Raw genomic sequence first — 16262 nt, 5'->3', positions numbered from 1 at the left:
AAGTTTATTAATTTACAGACATAATAAAGTCAGTGAATCTGTGACACCCATAATTCAATTACATTCTTATTATCAACTATAACTATGAATATAACTGATAATGTAGCATCATTAGATTGTTTACAACCAATATTTGTTTTCAATATATATATTTTTACCTTGTCTTTGTAATATTGTAGACCAAGAGTGTTATACCTGTTTTGGTGATTCTTTGTCAGATTCAGAACAATTTGCTGTGGGGCTGTCAGAACCACTTGATGGTGACACACTTTTGTCTTCATTGCTGATAAATGTGGCTTTTGTTACAATTTTTTTCAGATTGTCCAAAAGGTCTGGAATCTCTGGAGAAAAAAACCTTAGTATTAAATGATAATCATTTCTAGTAATATATTTAATACAAAGTGAAAACAAAACCATCAATGCCTGCAATTATACTTGAGAGACTTGCTCTATGTTATTGGCAAACTGACCTTTTTGTGGGTCATTAACATTAGCTACGAAAAAAATAAAAGATAAAATACAAGAATTACCAGGTCTAATGTAATGCATATAGTCATTAATGTAGGATTATGAAGTTATGTTGAAAAACTTTATTTAATAATCAGTATTATTAAACTATTAGACAGTGCACATTAAGAGTCTGTATTGTGGTTCTAGATTACTTCAGTATGATCAACTATAATACATTACTCTGGAATCTAAATTACTGAAGAATAACATTTATCAAGGTAAGGAATTATTTGCTATAAATAAAAAAACTTACCATCAACCATACGGTTTCGAAGACATTGGTTTTCATTTTTAAGTCTTGTGTTTTCCTTTTCGAGCTGCTTAACGTTTTGCTGTAGCTCAACTTCACTGGACTCTTTAAATGTCTGTAGAATATGACGGGATCTAATTCTTGAAGCTCCATCGGTTTTCTTTCTTATTTTGTGCTGTATTCAGAGAGGAAAAGAGTTTAAAATGAAAATATATATATATATGAATATGATTAAAAAAAAACAATCCTGCAATACATTTATTTAATATTTGCAGTAATTATCTCACCGGTAACTGTGGTTCATCAAGGTCACTATCATCTGAAATTTGAAGTTTTTTGTTTGGTTTAGGTACTCTCTTCATTTTAGGACAGGGCATTTTTGTTAGGTCATTAAGTTTTCTTCTTAGTTCGCCTTCTTTTCCTAAAATAAAAATAAAATAAATAAAACCCTGCATTATGTCCACAGATATTTGGGGATTATATTTATTTGTCATAAAAATACTGTGCTTTGACCATACAAATTAAGATGAACAGCCAACACTGAATCAAAACTGAAGTTAAATTATATCTGGTTTAATTTATTTTGTGATTTGGGGGATTTTATTGTAAAGCACAACACACAATAAATCGTTCTTACAAATGCCAGTCAAGTATGACGAGTTTTAGCGCCCTCACCACCACCTACCATGTTATAAGAGTATGTTAGAAGTACAACACATTAATAACTTAAACATTCATTTCAAATATACTGTGATTGTATATATCAAATAGCATGTAAAGACTTTAATGTTTTTTTTTTAAATAAACATTGTTACCAGTCATAATGATCTGCGCTTCATGGACAGGCCATCCACCTTTTGGAGGTTTGTTCGTGTCTCTCCACTCTGCTCTGAAGTTTCGAGTCGTCTCTTCGTCATCATCAGCAATGCTGAATAAATCAAAATTGCGAAAGCAAGCAGTGGGAATCACGCTGTAAGAGTCTTTGTCGACCCCGCTTTCCCACTTCACCAACGCGTGCATCACCGCCATACTACCTTCACCTTCTTGTCCGTTTTTTCTGCACCTTTTTCCCCCGACAAGTCACGGCACAAAAAACAGTCCCGCTCTGCATTCTGGTACTTGGCGTTCTTAATAACACCAACAGGGTGTAATCGCATAGACCACTCGAGTATAAAGTACTACATATCCCATCAGTTACAGTTTTTTTTCATCTTCTGAAACTGCAATTTAGCACTTTCAACTGTTTCTTAGTGATTCCTAGAATTACTAACCGGTATTGTAGTCAATGTGTTTATAACCTTTTTTGTTTAACGATTTGTGTGTTATCCTATGGGATCCCATGGTCTTTGATTTGGTCACGGAAGTGATTTGTCTTTGATTTGTTGATCTAGAGTTGAATTTTAATTAGTTTTTCCCTTTTGTATAATTAGTGTAGTGCTACATTTAGTCTTTGTTTTTAAATAAATTTGACAATTTATATCTTTGGAATTGGTGTCTGCGTCCAATTATTACAGAAATTGAGTTCTACAAGACTCCAGGATTCGTGATAAGGTGATACTATGAATTCACTTCTTTAATTGAAATGTATAAGTGTACCTTACGCTACATATATGTATGTATGTATGTATGTATGTCCAATTGCTTTGACAATACAAATGAATTGAATTGAGAGGGAGAGAGAGAGAGAGAGAGACAGACAGACAGACTGACAAACAGAAAAACAGACAGACACAGACACACACACACACAGAGCCAGCCAGCCAGCCAGCTCAGCGATGACATCACGAGCCTCTCTCAGCTGACTGCTATGACATCACAGAGCACGTACATTCCGTTGCTTGCCGTCTGTCAACCACTCAGTCACTGCCAGCCAGACTGGCTGGCTGGCTGGATGGGGGGGCTGCTTGCTGCTGCTGCGTACCTTAGCAAGCTTATTTGCTTGACCGGCCTTCCTACTCCTCTGCCCACATGCCCACCTATGCCCGATCTGCTGTTCACCTGGATCACAGCTCCGCCCCAACAAGGCAGAGCCCCCCAAGAATGGTACAAACTCACCCACGATCCCCTCCACGGAAAGCTTTAGCAAAAGGCAAAAGCGTTATACGTAATGAAGAGGAACCCGAGTCCAAGACGCATCCGACCAGCCATACATATTTGTGTGTATTAAAGATCACATTTTCTTACATTTAGTTTTTCTGTACTTTATTACATCTTATTGTGATTTATAAAAGTATTGTTTCTTTTCCATATGTATGTATGTATGTGTGTGTGTGTGTGTGTGTGTGTGTGTGTCTGTCTCTGTGTGAAAGTTAGTGTGTGTGGGTGTGACAGTGTGTGTGAGTGTCTGTCTGTCTGTCTGTCATGTAACTCGCACATCTGTGAGGGCACCATTTTTGCAGAAGAGATGTACACATTTTGGAGCAACATATGCTGCCATCCAGACATCATCTTTTCCAGTGACGTCCCTGCATTTTCAAACAGATCACATTTTATTACACTTTGTTTATCTGTACTTTATTACATCTTATTGTGATTTATACTTGTAATGTTTCTTTTCCATATATATGTATGTACAGTGGGGGAAAAAAGTAATTGATCCCCTGCTGATTTTGTACGTTTGCCCACTGACAAAGAAATGATCAGTCTATAATTTTAATGGTAGGTGTATTTTAGCAGTGAGAGACAGAATAACAACAAGAAAATCCAGAAAAATGCATTTCAAAAAAGTTATAAATTGATTTGCATGTTAATGAGGGAAATAAGTATTTGACCCATTTTCAATGCCCTGGCTTAGGGAAGGAGGTTCTCACCCATGATTTGATGGTACATGGCCCCGTCCATCGTCCCTTTGATGCGGTGCAGTTGTCCTGTCCCCTTAGCAGAAAAACAGCCCCAAAGCATAATGTTTCCACCTCCATGTTTGATGGTGGGAATGGTGTTCTTGAGGTCATTCCTCCTCCTCCAAACACGGCGAGTTGAGTTGATGGCAAAGAGCTTGATTTTGGTCTCATCTGAGACCACTTTCACCCAGTTCTCCTCTGAATCATTCAGATGTTCATTGGCAAACTTCAGACGGGTCTGTACATGTGCTTTCTTGAGCAGGGGGACCTTGCGGGCGCTGCAGGATTTCAGTCCTTCACGGCATAGTGTGTTACCAATTGTTTTCTTGGTGACTATGGTCCCAGCTACCTTGAGATCATTAACAAGATCCTCCCATGTAGTTCTGGGCTGATTCCTCACCGTTCTCATGATCATTGAAACTCCACGAGGTGAGATCTTGCATGGAGCCCCAGACTGAGGGAGACTGACAGTTATTTTGTGTTTCTTCCATTTGCGAATAATCGCACCAACTGTTGTCACCTTCTCACCAAGCTGCTTGGTGATGGTCTTGTAGCCCATTCCAGCCTTGTGTAGGTCTACAATCTTGTCCCTGACATCCTTGGACAGCTCTTTGGCCATGGTGGAGAGTTTGGAATCTGATTGATTGATTGCTTCTGTGGACAAGTGTCTTTTATACAGGTAACGAGCTGAGATTAGGAGCACTCCCTTTAAGAGAGTGCTCCTAATCTCAGCTCGTTACCTGTATGAAAGACACCTGGGAGCCAGAAATCTTGCTGATTGATAGGGGATCAAATACTTATTTCCCTCATTAACATGCAAATCAATTTATAACTTTTTTGAAATGCGTTTTTCTGGATTTTCTTGTTGTTATTCTGTCTCTCACTGCTAAAATACACCTACCATTGAAATTATAGACTGATCATTTCTTTGTCAGTGGGCAAACGTACAAAATCAGCAGGGGATCAAATACTTTTTTCCCTCACTGTATGTATGTATGTATGTATGTATGTAAGTTTGTGTGTGTGTGTCTGTCTGTGAAAGTGATTGTGTGTGAAAGTGTGTGTGTCTGTCTGTCTGTCTGTGAAAGTGTGTGTGTGTGTGTGTGTGTGTGTGCGTGTGTCTGTCTGTGAAAGTGTGTGTTTGTGTGTGTATGGGTGTGACAGTGTGTATGAGTGTCTGTCATGTAACTCGCACATCTGTGAGGGCACCATTTTTGCAGAAAGAGATGTACACATTTTGGAGCAACATATGCTGCCATCGAGACATCATCTTTTCCAGGGACGTCCCTGCATTTTTCAGCAGGATAACGCCAAACCACATTCTGCCCAGATTACAAGCGCATGGTTGCGTAGGCAGAGAGTGCGGGTGCTAGCATGGCCTGCCTGCAGTCCTGACCTGTCTCCGAATTGAGAATGTGTGGCGCACTATGAAGTGCAAATTAAGACAACGAAGGCCCTGTGCAGTTGCGCAGCTGAGGAAATGCATAATGGATGAATGGGGGGAAATCCCACTTGCTAAACTTAACCAAGTGGTGTCTTCAGTGCCCAAGTGCTTAATAAGTGTTATTAAAAGAAAAGGTGATGTTACATAGTGGTAAACAGTCGACTGTCCCAACTTTCTTGATTTCTTTTCACTGCTAATGAGATGCTGTAGAGTGAGTTAGTTATATTGCTTTCAGGAGCTCTAATCGTATTGATGAGTTCATGCAGCATTTGTAATTGAATTTCAAAAATAAATCTTTGCTGTCTGGCCTGTGTGTATGAGATGTACTCTGTCAATCTTTGGCTAACAACTGAAACATTGGTAGAACAGAAATGGCAACATAAAAAAGAAAAGTACATTTTAAAAGAGCACATTAAATAGGATGAATATACAGTTTTTTACAATCACTTTGTCACTAATTTCAGAACCTTGATGTCATTTTTCAAAACTCTAGACACAAAACTCAAAACGGTCATCACTTGTAACACAGGCTGTCCAATGTTCAAAACATTGCATTGTGCATTCATATCTTTAAAGAAACCTAGCACTTGCAGACTTGTTGGTTCAAATAACTCATTTATCATGAAATACCATAGTAACATAGTAACACAGAAGATACCGATAGTTTCACTGTGTAGTTGTTCGTACAATCATTAAATATTGTAGTACAAAATATGTGATACATGTTTCATTATGGTACTACACATAAATACATCACTGTAAAAGGACTAGTAGAGAGAATACTACAGACACAGTGGAATCATTGAACAAAATCTGAAATGTATTGATGCAATACAATCAAATCACACCATAGGTTTCTTTGAATCCATGCAAAAATAATTAGCTACAAAAACGAACAAAACTACAGTAAAATGTCAACTGCAGTGTTCCTCACCTGGCTTAGTGTAAAAAGCAAAACAAAGGATTGATTACTGTACTTCTAAATTTCCATCAGCCCTGTGTTCAGGTTCAGGTTCTCACAACCATTTTTCACAAGAGGCATCTTGAAACTGAACATACCTGAACATACTCAGTCATCAGCTGCTTCACTCTGCATTTCTTTCAAAAGGCACACTATACTCTGTGCTACACATTGGTATGCAGTATACAGTCATTTGACAATTGAGAGTAGCCTAATGTTTAGTGCATGCTGAAGACTTGCCGCTTCTCAGTACGGACATTTCTGATGATTGAGGCCACAGTTGATCCTGAGTTGATTCTGAGGTTTGATTGAATCATTGTAGCTGCCTCAGTCATGGTCATGCCATGATTTACAACATGTTCTACAACTATTTCTCGGATTTCACTGGACACTATTTGCTGTTGCTGCCGCTGTCTGGTCCGTGGCCTTGTCCTCTACCACGTTCCCCCAACACCTCTCAAATGAGGCCCATGGCTGCCTCTCTGGTGAGGCCTAAGCCCTCCTCTATGACGAGGCCCACGACCACCTCTCAGAAGGGGTGCATGTCCCCTTCCATTCCTTTGACCACCACGTCTTCCTCCTCCCACTGCTTGACCTCTATTGTGACCTGGATGACCTGCCGGCTCCATGTTATCACTGTGTTGCTCGGGTGGATAGCACTCATTTCACTCGATACTCGTACCACAATGTGAAATCAATCATCAATAACCAGTTGGCAGTATTGGAAAAGCAATTACAAGGGCCTGCATACATACAGTAATGTCATATCTGATGTGGAAGAACAATCATCTTCAACCAGGTTGGAGCGTTAGTTGCAAAGCCTTTAATACACGCAGCGTGGAGAGGAACAGTGACTCAAGAAGATCCCAAAGTCGCTCTGCCTTCATTTTAACAGTCAGAGCTTTTATTCACAAAAATCAAAGAGCTGGTTATAATCAGAAAGTCATTACTATGTTATCTTAAAAGTTAGCTAAGCAGAATTTATATCATTATAGGACAGAGTTCATAGATCAACACATGGATTAGGGAGCAGGCACTTCAATCATACTGTTTGACATTGTCTCCAAGATTCTCATCGTAAATAACAAGCAGAAATCAAACTACCTTCTGGCCTGACCTTCTAGCTTGACCTTATCTTTCTTAAGTATACAAGAGAGAAAAACAGGTATTAGAGAAAGAATTTCTAACTTTCCTTACACACTGAAAACATGGTGTGGAAAAGTGCTACATGATGATGAATGATGATGAAATATTACATCCATAGATAATGTAGTCCAACTGGTTCATGCTCCTCGGTTATTGGTGTCAATGGATCTCATTATCCTGAAACTTTCATGATCGAAACATGGAATACTGTTCGTCAGTTTCCATAAAACTATGAATTAAGAGTAATGCAACAGTCACTTATCATTTTGAGCAGCTGTATCAATTGATAGTTAGATCTTTGTAATGAAATGAATAGACAGTGATCTCAGATGTAATGTGTGAATTGCATTTTGAAATGGTAATACTTTGACGTTAAGTTGTATCATTTTAGTTCAATGAACAAATGATCTGAGGTTGATGTGTATTGTATCCAAGCAATTGAAAAATGTGCATTTTGATCATCGGGTGTGAGTTTAGTGTCTAGAGTTTTGAAAAATGACATCAAGGTTCTGAAATGAGTGCCAAAGTGATTGTAAAAAAGTGTAATATCAGGGGACAGTGGCTATTAGTGATCTGGCCTTCCGTGGCCTCTGTATTAATGTAACAGGTCACATTGTATGTGTACACTGATACTTGATAGTATAATATAGTACAAGTAAAAAACATACATAGGTATCATAGAAGTATTTTGCAGAAATGATTATGGATACTTATCAAAATGGAGAGGAAATGCTAAATCCAGTCTCCCCAGGCTGAGCTTCTATTGCTGCACCTGCTAAGTGGTTGCTGGCCCCACTATATGGATAGAGCCACACCAAGTACAAGAGTCTCCCCATTGCTATTTATATCTCCCTATCCAGTCTTCTATACGTGTCAGGTATACAAGTGTGTGTGTGTGTGTGTGTGTGTGTGTGTCTGTCTGTCTGTCTGTCTGTGAAAGTGTGTGTGTGTGTGTGTGTGTGAAAGTGTGTGTGAGTGTCTGTCTGTCTGTCTGTCATGTAACTTGCACATCTGTTAGGGCACCATTAATGCAGAGATGTACACATATTGTTTATTTTCCATATATATGTATGTATGTATGTATGCATGTCCAATTGCTTTGACAATACAAATGCACTGAATTGAGACAGAGAGAGAGAGAGAGAGAGAGAGAGGTGCTAAGGCACATTTGTAACATAAATTAGGGAACATTTGAAACATGCTTAGGGAACATTCATAAGAACATAAGAACATAAGAACATAAGAAAGTTTACAAACGAGAGGAGGCCATTCGACCCATCATGCTCGTTTGGTGTCCATTAATATCTAAGTGATCCATGGATCCTATCCAGTCTATTTTTAAATGTTCCCAAACTTTCAGCTTCTACCACTTTCCATCTTGAATGCCTTGAAGCCCAATTTCCATTTGTTGTCCCCTGGTGCGTGTGTCCCTGCTGATCTGGAAAAGCTCCTCTGGTTTGAGGAACCTTTCATGATTTTGAAGACTTGGATCAAGTCCCCACGTAATCTCCTCTGTTCCAGGGTGAAAAGGTTCAGTTCCCTCAGTCTCTCCGAGTAGGACTTTCCCTTCAGACCTGGAATAAGTCTGGTTGCTCTCCTCTGAACTGTCTCTAAAGCAGCAATATCCTTCTTGAAGTGTGGTGCCCAGAACTGTACACAGTATTCCAGATGAGGTCTAGCGCATTGTACAGTCTTAACATTACTTAAATTCTACACTTTTGACGATATACCCTAGCATTCTGTATGCCTTTTGTATTGCTTCCCCACATTGTTTGGATGGAGAAAGTGAATCCACATAGATTCCTAGGTCTTTCTCATGCATTACTTCATCTAGATCTGTACCTCCCATAGTGTAATTATAGTGGACATTTTTGTTTTACTGCATGTATTACCTTGCACTTGTCCACATTGAATTTCATTTGCCAGGTGTCAGCCCACAACTGAATTTATCTAAGTTCCTCTGAATAGCATGTGCTGCCAAGATTGTATCTGCTAAGCCACCTATTTTAGTATCATCTGCAAATTTGACAAGGTTGCTAAGTATCCCAGAGTCCAGATCATTAATATAGATTAGAAAAAGCAAAGGCCCTAGTACTGATCCCTGTGGAACTCCACTAACAACCTCACTCCAGTTAGAAGTGACTCCTCTAATCTGTTTCCTATACATCAACCAGTTCATAATCCATCTACTTACATGACCCTGAATGCCTACAGCTTCCAATTTGAGGATCAGTCTTTGGTGTGGAACCTTATCAAAAGCTTTTTGGAAATCTAAGTATATCATATCATATGCTTTCACGTGATCTACAGCTGCAGTTGCATGTTCAAAAAAATTTATTAAGTTAGTAAGACATGATCTGCCTCGTCTAAACCCATGTTGACTATCTCCAAGAATATGGTTTTCATTGAGATGCTCCTCTATTTTCTGTCTAATCATTTTTTCCAACATTTTACAGGTGATGCAGGTGAGACTGATTGGTCTGTAATTTCCTGGCTCAGTTTTGTCCCCTTTCTTGTGGATTGGTATGAAATTTGCTGTCTTCCAGTCAGTGGGAACATCCCCTGTTCTAAGTGTCATTTGAAATAATCGAGTTAACGGCCTATACATAATTTCCCTCATTTCTTTAAGTACTGTTGGAAATATCCCATCTGGCCCAGGTGATTTGTTTGATTTTAATTCTGCTAGTCCCTTTAGTACCTCCTCCTCATTTATCCTGATCTCTCTTAGGGTTTGACTGGATTGATTGTCAACCTGTGGCATGTCATCTGTTTTTTCTTTTGTACAAACCTCTGTGAAATACTCATTTAGAATATTTGCCACATCTTGTTCGTTTTCCAAGATACCTCCATTTTTGCCCTTTATCTGTTTCACCTCCTCCTTAATTGACCGCTTGCTGTTGTAATTTTGAAAAAAGCTCATTGCAATGGTTGTAGCTCCAAGAGCTATGTTTCTTTCTATTTCCCTCGTTGCTTTCCTGATCCCTTTCTTAAGATCTCTTTGCAGCTCAACATATTCTATGTATTTTGTTTCATCACCATCCCTTTTGTATGTGCTATACAACATTTTCTTCCTCTTTATATTTTTTTGCATGCCTCTGGTTTGTATGTATGTATGTATGTATGTATGTATGTATGTATGTGTGGAAGGAAAGTTAGAAATTCTTTTCTCACAACTGTTTTTCTCTCTTGTATACTTAAGAAAGATAAGGTCAAGCTAGAAGGTCAGGAGGCCATAAGGTAGTTTGATTTCTCTTTGTTATTTACAATGAGAACCTTGGAGACAATGTCAAACAGAATGACCTACGTGCCTGTTCCCTAATACCATGTATAGACCTATGAACTCTGTTCGATAATGATATATGTTCTGCTTAGTTAGCCTTTAAGATAACATAGTAATGACTTTCTAGCATGTATGTATGTATATATATATATATATATATATATATATATATGAATGTATGTATGTCCAATTGCTTTTGACAATACAAATGAATTGAGAGGGAGAGAGAGAGAGAGAGACAGACAGACAGACTGACAAACAGAAAAACAGACACACACACAAACACACACACACACAGAGCCAGCCAGCCCGCCAGCCAGCCAGTCAGCCAGCCAGCTCAGCGATGACATCACGAGCCTCTCTCAGCTGACTGCTATGACATCATAGAGCACGTACATTCCGTTGCTTGCCGTCTGTCAACCACTCAGTCACTGCCAGCCAGACTGGCTGGCTGGCTGGATGTGGGGGCTGCTTGCTGCTGCTGCGTACCTTAGCAAGCTTATTTGCTTGACCGGCCTTCCTACTCCTCTGCCCACATGCCCACCTATGCCTCTACTCCAAGATACTTATACAATAGAAAAACTATGGTAATAATAATATAGCCCAAGACAAAAAATTAATCTTTCTAGACTGTATTAAAGTTCAGCACTTCGGAAAAATAGAATTATTTTGTATTTCAATAAAACAAAAATTATTACTGGTATCCACACACCCAACCAATGTAAATGTCACGGACGGTGTTAATTAGCTCCTTAATCACCATTACTTATTATATTTATATTTCACTTCACTTTATGCAATATGGCTTGTGTATTTTGTTTGGTTCTATATTGCCATTATTTTGTGTGTTGATTATCTTTCACTTTATTGTTTAATTTGTTATTCACTTAGTATTATTTTGATTGTTTGCACGCGTGCCTTATTATTTTTGTTTCTTCTTTCTTTCACAACTCACCTGGGTCCACATGCACTCTTCACACGCGTCCCCACTTAATCACCCTGCCCTGGGAGAGGAGAGGATTATCTGCTGTAGTCCACTTTCCAATGTGGGAGGTCTCTGCGGCTCATATCTCATTCAATTATTTATTCATTTATCCTACATCAAGTTTATTTATTTTCCCACGTTTCATTCAATCACCATCAGAAGCTCTCTGTGCTAAAAGTGGCAGCACATTTGTCTCACACACATCAAACTCACCTTTTCCTGCTTCCCAAGCCTTATCAACTTACTCAGACCCTCGTCAACTTACTCAAACCCTCTTCAACTTTGGTTAACATTGCTCTGCATTCTAACAGCTATTCTTTCTCCTATTCTTAATTTCTTACAAGAAATGTATTCAGGTTTTTTTATCAATATGTTTTATTTATATTTATACAGATGTCACTCCATTATTCGTTTATTGAAGTCATATATGTACCTAACAAAATATTAGCCAATAGGCCATTGATCTCAATAATGATTCCCATAATCCTAGGACACCTTCTCTTTTACTCTTCCTTTCCATTCTTCCTTTTCTCCTGTAAAGCATTTTATATTACTTGAGCTTACTTATTCTATAGTTGTAATCTTATACTTCTGCGGTATCTTACCCTTTTCCTACATCACTCATCTTAAAACCATGGTCTACTTTGACTTTCATTTCAGGTATTATATGCTAGGCACCAATAACCAAACATTTTCTGAAAGACTGTAACATGTCACCAGACTGTTTACATTCTCCTGCTTTCACAGGCTGTCAGGGCTGCACCAGGCTCTCTTCTAGCCTTTCGTTTCCTTGAATTTGACTTTTGACAGAGCTTGTCCATAACATGATGTTTAACAAACAAATTCTGGTTCTTCTTGTGGAGACACCATGACTATTTATGTATTACTATTATTATCCATCTGTTTATTCAATGTATATTTTGGATTACTTTTCTTATAATAGTCTTTCTTTCTGATTTCTGATGCTTGAGGCACTCTGTATAGAGCCAAAGATCCTCATGAATATGATAAATCTGTTGTTACATTTTTAAATATAATTCTAAAATGATTGCCAAAACATAGACATTTACCTTATATCACCTTCAAACTATACATATTCATAAACACACAAAGCACATACACATTGATATCTAAAGATAATTCAGATATCCGATCTGTGGCATGTTTTATTGACCCTGCAGTGTCTCAAACAGCCCTTATAACTTATTATTTAAGCTTATGATTATTTAGAATAAAATGTCAAATAATCCCACTCGATTATTTCATTATTTCACTATCTCAGTTTTCTTGATCCATTGTGAAAAAGTTCTGTTATTTCCTCCTCATCTGTAGAGGCTACATTAGCCCACTCCCCGGTCTGATATTCTCGTAGTAACTGTATCCAAATGTTGGGCGGACATTTAGCCTTCACGATGATGTGTACATCGTGCGGGTGAAGGAGGTGAATAACCATCTTTTCATCTAGAATATCCCAAAAAGTTGTGTTACCCTGGTTTGGTTTTAATTTTGGGAGGGACGCCCATATCATTTCTTTTTCTCCTGGGGAGAAGGGGACATGGGTTTTAGTCGTATAGACTATTGATTGACCTTCCTCTTTACTCTGTCTAGTTTTGACTTGCATGGGTGCAGCTGGGACCGTTTTCAGAGCGGTCAGATCTGGATACAATGTATTATTATAAGCAAAATCAGTGATTGATTTATATTCCGGATTATATGGGGGAGGAGCGCTGGCAAAACCTCCTTTTTCATATTCCCATGCTTTGCGATCTAAATCATCCCAATCGGGCCTGTCGTCCTCGGAGTGATCTGTGTCGCGACGCGCTCCTAACACGGCAGCACATCGCGCACCTACACCTTCACCTTTTCTGACCACTTTTCTTGCCCTTCTAATTTGCCTTGTAGTTCTATTAATTCTATCGTATTTTTCACAACTTCTTCTCTCAATTCACATTACTGTTTATGATGATCTTCCATTTCTGTTATTTTCTTTTCTTGATTCTCACCAACCTGACACAATATCACAATTCCTTTCTCTGTCTTATCTGGTTGTTGTTGCTTCCACCAGTCCCGGTGCTCCTTCGGAGACCAGTCTTTCTCCCAACTTCCTTCCAACATTTTCTTCTCTACATTCTGTTTTTTTATTTCTCAAAAAACCAATAATGCTGGTGTCACTCACTGTGACGATTTATCTGAAATATTACATTATTATATATTATATTATGTATATATATTATAATAAAAACAAACACTCCAGTAAGGTACGGACACCCGTACATGACACTGGCTAAGGTAAGGGAACCCATAAACAACCATAAGCACCCCCGGACCTAGGACAGACTGTAACTTGCTAACTTGCTAACTGTTTTGTTTGCTTCTCATCGTTTTCTGCTAGTTGCATGCCAAACGAGTTCGTTCTGTCCAAAATATAAGCTTTTTTTCTTCTAATAAACTCAATACAAATACAGTGCACTAGCAACTATTTCCCTTTCAAAAGTTGTAGTCCCGTTTCAGTTAAAACAAAATGTGTGCTTCAAAGAAAGAAAATACTATTTTACTACTATACTTATCACAAAGCTTCTCAACACAATCTCAGGTGCAGGTGCACTCTGCGCTTTCCTTTGCCCGAGCTTTGTCCAGGAAAACTCACTGTAGCCATCTTAGTTCAACACGGGCTCTCCTTACCTGCGAGTCACACGGGTCCAGTTCACTTTGCAAGTGAACAGTCTCTTCTCAGAAACAATAAGGAAACTTGGAAAGAAACACAATCCCAGGTCGGTGTTAAAAAAAAGTTCTTTGTTTTCATATTAAAAGAAAACATTTGTATTTTCTCTGCACACTTTACAGCTCCAATTAGCACACTCAACTAATCCCTGCCCCCCTCAGAACCGTCACTAAAGAAAGGTACTCACAGTCATTTTAAATATGACATCCTGTAGTGTTTGTTTTCAAAATATGATCTTATTATCACTTGAACCAAATAAATCCTTTGACCCACTAATACCAAATTACAGTTATGGGGGCCACAGATGTGATTTGAAAATACGATCTTTCATGTCTTTCTGTTGTGTTTTGACCTGGGGATCTGTAATTGTCCAAGTGGCTACTGCACATGTACTTATTTAATATTAAATGTGTTATTTAATTAGGCTTGGTTCTGGTGAGCATGTACAAGACGTCAGCTTTTTAAATAACTGTGTGTATTGGATCATACACATTTTAGAAATACTCTCTCAAACTTCCCGCATTGGTACCTCACCAGGGAGGTAGAAAACAGCAATAGCATTGAAAAAGTGTGATTGTAGTTCTGCTCTTCTGCAATATATTTCTACAATATCTTTAACATCTTCTTTAACATTGTTTTAAAGGCTGGGACCAATATGGTGGAATATCTCCAACACACGGACATTGAGAGACTCGACCCCTTTGTGCTGCTGCTCAGAGACCAACTCTCAGTTGTCTCTGAGTAGGCTATGGATCAACTTCCTTTCCTAATATGAAGGAGACCATGGATACAAAACCTATGAAAAACAGGTGATTATTGTTATTCTTCTCATTATAAACTACTTAATACATCTCTCCCATAAAGTACAACAGGATAGTGGTGACGTCATTCAGGATTGGATTGCCATTGGTCAAAAGCCCTCTGAGAGAAATTGTGTGGCGACACTCCACACTCTTAGAAGAAATTGTTCTGCACAGAACCATAAAGGGTTCCTCGAGTAATCGCTCTGGTGGATCCCTTTATGGTTCTATGTAGAACCCCTTCAAAGGGGTTACATGAAGAACCCCCAAACATAGCGTTCTACACAGAACCATTCGTTTTAAAATGTTATATATAGAACCCATTCAAAAGGGGGACACGTGCTATACCTGAATTTGTTTTCCAAATACAATCTTTAAAAAATGTATGAGTTCATATATACAAACACACATACACAACGTAGAAATCGCACTACTAGTGAAGTAACTTCATTTACATTATATGCCACAACTCCTCAATTTGGAACGCAAAAACAAGACATCTGATGTAAAAGTGTAAACTAATTACGAACAGCACTTTTGATTTTTATCTTCAATTCAGGGGCTACTTATTCGAACAGTAAACTGTATTCTCTCTTCAGAGTGACTGGAATGTTTTTGCCTACATTCAACTTAAATATGAAAGTTTCCAAAAACGGCATAGTTTTCTTTAAGGCTATTCAATGCCAAACACAAAATTCTCTCTGCTTTCAGTGCTTGTCCTTCAGCACAATTACACAGGTTCATGATGTTCTCATTTCAATACATTGTTTTCTTATTTAAACTATTTGACTTTGAGCTTACATTGAGAATAAAATCACTTTTGCAAGTAAAACCTGGCCAAGAAAGGAAGCAGCACTACAATAAAACAATACACAGAATACAAAGCAGTTCCTTCAAAAGTGAAAGTGATAAAGAGTGATGTCTGTCAGTAAATTACGTTGAGATACATATTGGTTATTTTGAATTAGGAGTCCAACTTCAATAACTTCTATTAACAAGCCAAAATACAGATCAGAATTACGGGTAATTGAAAATAATATGTAGCGCCTAGGTAAGCTTGGATGTGTTCAGAGAAACACTAAAAACGGACCTTCCTCACACCCGTCTTGTTGAGGTGGACGTGGTCATACAGGTGATGTGGCTGGATGTCTCAGTGGTGTGCCAGGTGGACGTTGGGGAGGAGGGCACATCTTCGGGATACTTCTGCGTTGATGGCCTGGATGATGTGCAGGGGCACGTCTGTGCGGGGCAGCAGTGTGGAGATGGTGATTTTGGCAGTTTGGAATTCCTCTGTGGCTTTCTTTGCCACCTGTCTCAGGGCTGA

General features: G+C 38.6%; 1 non-coding gene across 1 annotated transcript; it reads right to left on the bottom strand.

Moving 5' to 3' along the window:
- Positions 1-2772: 2772 nt before the first annotated feature.
- Positions 2773-2887, bottom strand: LOC136731571 (U5 spliceosomal RNA). Its single transcript, XR_010809565.1, has one exon. It is a non-coding gene; the product is annotated as a U5 spliceosomal RNA (small nuclear RNA).
- Between the last annotated feature and the right edge of the window lie 13375 nt (positions 2888-16262).

This window comes from Amia ocellicauda, unplaced genomic scaffold (assembly GCF_036373705.1).
Source record: "Amia ocellicauda isolate fAmiCal2 unplaced genomic scaffold, fAmiCal2.hap1 HAP1_SCAFFOLD_33, whole genome shotgun sequence".
Lineage (NCBI taxonomy): Eukaryota > Metazoa > Chordata > Actinopteri > Amiiformes > Amiidae > Amia > Amia ocellicauda.
Note: the sequence above shows the minus strand (reverse complement) of the source record. Positions and strands in the feature narration are given on the sequence as shown.